The following is a 6,000-nucleotide window of genomic DNA, read 5'->3' as shown; positions in this document are numbered from 1 at the left end:
TTCTGCATAATTTTCCCCATTCTCAAAGATATACAAAGGTTTCTAAACCTGAACAAGATGTTTCCTTTTCTTCATGAGTATATTCAGTAATGATAAAAACATTAATACAATCTAAGCAATTTTGCTCCTAACTTTCTCTCTGAGAAAGAAGCTCTGCATATTATCAATATTAACTGCTGATACATTTTATATAGAAGTAAGCTAAACGATTTACTGGAAATGGCAGCTTTATGGAATTAGTTTTAATATTCATCTAAATATAATAAAATAACATTACTATGAGACTTTTAAATTAAAAGCATTATGTTTTTACATGTGATATTATATACTTTTGCTCATTTTTTTGAGTTATAACTTCTGTGCTAGAATTGTGCTGCTTAATATATTGTATTTTTCCAATTTCTGTACATTTTAATCCTCAGTTTGAAGTTTTGTGATATTTGGGGAAAACTGGCAGCTGAATTCCTTGCCATTTGGGACTCTCATTTATTACTGACATGTCTGTTGGATTGCTAAGCTGAATCTGGAAAACAAAGTTACACAGTAAGAAGATAAAGATTTTTAAGCAGCTTGGATTCAAATTACATTCATATAAGTAATTATCCTGAAATTATAGTTTTCTATTCTTGGTGAACTAAGGAAGGAGGTCAACAAAACCTCTGCCTTAGTCTTCTGAACTGCAGACTTTGGACTGTTCATGACATTGGTTCAGAGAGTCCCCCAGAAAACAGTCCTTAATAACAAAGGGGTCCAGGAAGGCTGGATGTACTTTAAGAAGGAAATCCTAAAAGGTGAAGGCTGTCCCCATGTACCAAAAAAGAAGGCCAGCCTGGATGAACAGGGAGCTTTCACACAGACTTTAGGGGGAAAAAAGGAGAGTTTTTGACCTTGTCCTTGTTCTGGCCAGAACAGGGTTAGCATTTCCAGCAGCCAAGAGGGTCATGGCCAGGACCCTGGGGTTATTCTATACTGCCTCACACTGTGCAGAGGTGGGTCACATCTTTTATTTGGTTTGCTAGAACATGGGGCTGGGTGGCACTGACTTCCACATGATGAACACTCCTGGTTTGTTCCCTGCCTTGTACACTTTGTTATCAGTATTGTTGTTACTTTTTGTTTTGCTTATTTAATTGTTGTTTCCAGTAAATTGATAACTTAACCTGGGATCTTTATCTTGTTGTGCCTCCAATTCTCCTCTCCATCCTACTGCAGGGGGAGGGGAAGAGTGAGTGAGCACTACATGGTCTACAAGTTTTCAGAGGGAAGAATAAATTGGGGAATACCCTTCCTAAACTATGACAGAACTTTGGAAGAAGGGGGAGGTAACATAGGAAGAGAAAAAGGGTGTTGTTAGGTCATGCAAAGAGAACTCAATCTAGCCACTGATATGGGAGACATAATAAAGTGTTTTTATAAATACATCAACACTAAGGGAGGACCAAAGAAAATCTCCATCTTTTGCTGGATGCAGGAGAGAACATTGTCACCAAGGACTGGGAAAAGGCTGAGGTATTTAACATTTTCTCTATCTCTACCTTTAGCCTAAGTAATACTGGTTATTCTCAGGGCAACTGGCCCGCTGGACTGGCAGACAGAGACAGAAAGCACAGTAGAAACCCTGTAATCCAGGAGGATGTAGCTATTTATGTGGTGAGCCATTTAGATACTCATAAGTCTACGTGACAGGATGGGAATCATCCCAGAGTACTGAGGGGGCTGGTGGCAGAGCTTGCCGAGGCATTCTCCATAATTTCTCATCAGTTTTGGTTGACTGTGGACATCTCAGGTGACTGGAGGTTGGCCAGTGTGACACCCAACCACATAATAGCCAGGAGGAGGATCCAGGGAACTAAAGGGGCTAGGAAGGTCATGGAAAAGATCATCTTGAGTGCAATCATACAACGTATACAGAGCAACCAAGGGACCAGGCCCAGACAGAACAGCTTGAGGAAAGGCAGGTCCTGTCCTGTCTCAACAACCACGTCTCCTTTTATGAGCAGGCAATCCACCTAGTAGATGATGCAAAGGCTGCACATGTAGTCTACCTGGATTTCAGCAAAGCCTTTGATACCATTTCCATGGCATTCTTCTGGAAAATGTGGGAGCACACTGCTTGGACACTGAGTGGGCTGGATGGCTGGGCCCACTGAGTGGTGGCAAATGGTCTTGCCTCCAGTTGGTAGCTGGTCACTAGTGGTGTTCCCCAGGGATCAGTGTTGGGCCCAGTCCTGTTTAGTATCTTTATTGATGATCTAGATGAGGAGATCGAGTGTACCCTCAGCAAGTTCACAGGTGACACCCAGTTAGATGGGAGTATTGATCTGCTGGAAGGTGAAAAGGCTCTTCAGAGAGATCTGGACAGGCTGAATTGATGGGATGTAGCCAAATGGATGAGGTTTAGTGAGGCAAAGTGCTATGTCCTGCACTGCAGTCACAGCAACCCTATAAAGTACTACGAGCTTGGGGAAGAGGATCTGGAGAGAAGGTCCCCGGAAAATGACCTGGAGGTGCTGGTCAACAGCAGCTGAACATGAGCCAGAAGTGTGCCCAGGTGGCCAAAAAAGCCAGTGACATCCTGGCTTATATCAGCAATAGTGCAGCCAGCAGAACCAGGGCAGAGATTGTCTCCCTTTACACAGCACTGGCAAGGCCACAACTTGAATGCTGTGTCCAGTTCTGGGCCCTTCTCTACAAGAAAGGTATTGAGGTGCTGGAGCGTGTCTAGAGAAGAGCAACAAAGCTGGGGAAGGGTCTCAAGACCAAGACCTATCAGGAGTGGCTGAGGGAGCTGAGAAGGTTTATTCTGGACCAAATAGGCTCAGGGGAGACCTTATAATTTTCTATAGCTCCCTGAGAGAAGGTTGTAGCCAGGTTGGTGTCAGCCTCTTCTCCCAGGCAATGAATGACAGAACAAGAGGACATAGCCTTCAGACTGTACTAGGGTAGGTTCAAATTATACATCAGGAATAATTTCTTCACTGAAAGAGTTGTTAAGCATTTGAATGGACTGGCCAGGGAGGTGGTGGAGTCATGATCCCTGGAGGTATACAGTAAGTAACCAGACATGACACTTGATGTGCTATGGCTTAGTTGATAAGATGGTGAACAGTCAGTGGCTGGACTTGATGATCTTGGGGTTCTTTTCCAAACTCAGTGATTCCATCATTTTGTCATTCAGTGAATTATCTGTCAGAGAAAAGTAGTCTGTTTGTTTGTTTGTTTCTTGGTCTTCTGTAGGTAAATTGAAAAGCCATAAAATTCTAACTTAAAGAGAATTTTGAAGGTCCAGAAACTATTTGAATTTTTTATTTTGGGATAAAAAGGCTTTATGAAGGCCAGGAAGTTTAGTGACTCTGTGTGTAGGGAAAAGGCATATATATGTATTTACAGAAAAGATTTAATTGATTTATGCAGAGGGTTTTTTCCAACATTATCTTAAAAGCGTTATTGCATTTTTGAGCAGCTGTCAGGAATTTGACTCACAAAACATATTATGCTACTGTTTTTATTTGGACTTAATACTTCTGGTGTCCATAATACACATATGCTTTTGTCATGAGAGCAAGTAGAAGCAGTTCACAGAACAAAGTAAAATACCTGAATATTTGCCGTACTCTCTGTCTTCTCTCCCTTTTCTTGTTTATTTTCTCTTTCCCTTCTCTTTTATAAGTAGCAGATAGCAGAGTAGGGTGGAAGAAAGCATGGATAGGGAAGCATTGCTGCTGCTGTGTTGAGAGAAGGGGTGCTGGTGTGCATGTGGCCCTGAAGTTCTCTCACTTCAACAGGAAGGAGTCTCAGTGGGTTCTACAGTAGTTTTGGCTTTTTTGGTGTGGGGTTTTTTTCTCCTCCTCTCCGCCCCCCCTTCATTGATGTGTATATCTTTTTCCCTGTGCCCCAAGGGTTGTCATTAGGTATTTGAAAAGTGTGGGCAGCCTGGAAAATGAAGAGATAGCAACTAAATTATAAAAAGTTTTTCTACACCAGCAGTAGCAAGTCATTTTCTAACAACTGCTATACAATGTAAGACTGCATGGAATGTTAAAACAAAACACCTTTATTTTCATTTCTGGAAGAACACAGATGCAGAGATTTGTGAAGATACTGAATATTTAATTGTTTGACTTCAGAAAATTCACAGAGGCTGACTTTCAATCAGTGTATATTTTATTGTAAAGTCAAATTAAGCAGCCTAGAATCTTGATAGATTCTAAATGGTTAAAGTGACATGTCTGCCCTAACTTTGACTCCAGCTGTTATCTGCCTCCTGTTCTGTACTTTTGTAAAATAAATGTACTTTTACTTTTCGAACCTGGCCTCTGTGTATTTGTTTCTGCTGCTATTTTAAAGATTAGTAACAAGTCCTTATGTCCAGATGAGTTAGACCAGCTTGCTGTAATTAAACAGTGTTTTGATGAATTTGGTAAAAGAGTTTGTTCAGCATTTCAAGATCATACTACCCCCTCAGCATTTATAACCGTATTTTATATAGGTGATGTTTCTTATGAAGAGGCCATAAGCCCAAGATTGCCCAAGACAGTATTTCTTACCTTCTGAGAAATATGACGGAGCCCTTTAAATGATGAGTGGAAATAATGGACTCAATATTTGTCATAAATGCCTCAGGTTTTTAGGTGGACTCTTTCTGAAAGTGTTTCAACTGTGCCTTTTCTGTAATCTAGGGATGTTCCAAGTAAAATGGATATAGTATCACTGTGATTTTGTGTCAAAAAGCCTTGATATTAAAAAATCCCATCTTTTTTACTGGGATTTAGGACTTCATTGAGTGGACAGAAATCAGGAACAAAGAAAAGGTATCATTAGAGCAGCAAATTTTAAATTGTATGTATGAATGATTTTCTGAGAATTGACGACATGAAGTAGCATTAGGATTTTTTGTTAACCATGTTATTATGTAAAGACAATTAACCATGGTAGGTGAGATTGTCCGGTTGCCTCAGTAATAAGTATGAGAACTCAGACTTGGCATCACCCTGATAATCTTTGCTCACAGTAGTTGTGCTGAATAGAGTATAAAATGCATTTTAAACTTCTTTTTGAAGAAAACCTCAGCAAGATCTGTGCGATGTTCTCAAGCAGGTATTTAACAGGTATTTCACCTTATCTTGTTGTGAACTAAGAAAATATTTGTAGATATTCTCAGGCAGACATTTCTGTAAATCACTTTGAACAAATTTGTATCATTGCCAGCTTCTATTGGGCAAGGACTTTCTGCTCCAAATGTGATACAAAGTGAGGCAATATTCTGTTGGATGGAAGGACAATTTTAAATAGGCAAATTTTCCTTACTTAAAAGGTGAAAAAAATAAGTCAGAGTAGTAATGTTATTTGCGGTTTAATTCACAGGAACTTAAAATGTCCAACTAATTAAAATAACTTCTTTTGGTATTGACCTGTACAGAGCAGCTAGTGACTTATTCCTCTATTTCCTGTAGAAATCACATGAAAACACACATACATTTTCATAATTAATCTGCTGAGTGCTGTAATGTGCTTTTAAAAAGTTAAATTTATATAATTCATGTACATTTTGCATAGATTTTTTTATGAGTTAAGAACATTTTCTGTTCAATAAAATACCATAGGATGCAATACAATAAGTATGCATACTTTTTGGTGTTAAAAACTCATTAAAGTGAAGCAATGACTATTTTAATTGGCCTATTAAGTTAGACATGTAGTGAGAATTGTCATGATCCAGAAATCAGAGGTATCAGGAACTCTTTAATTTTAATATTATTGGGGTCTGTAAGTCACTTAGACCTTTATGTTTAGATTATTGAATTTTATTTTTTAAGTTTTCTGGTTTTCAGTTAATTCAAAGGAAGTTAAATAATGATTATCTTTGGGAAATACATTGATATTTTCCTTAAAATCAGGATAAACATGCTGAACAGGGTTCTGCTCTGGACTTTATTTTTTTCTCTCCCTTTCCATCCTCTTGAATTCAGGCATATATGCAAAATAAAATAATTCCATTTT

Source organism: Pithys albifrons, chromosome Z (assembly GCF_047495875.1).
Source record: "Pithys albifrons albifrons isolate INPA30051 chromosome Z, PitAlb_v1, whole genome shotgun sequence".
Taxonomy (NCBI): Eukaryota; Metazoa; Chordata; class Aves; order Passeriformes; family Thamnophilidae; genus Pithys; species Pithys albifrons.
Note: the sequence above shows the minus strand (reverse complement) of the source record.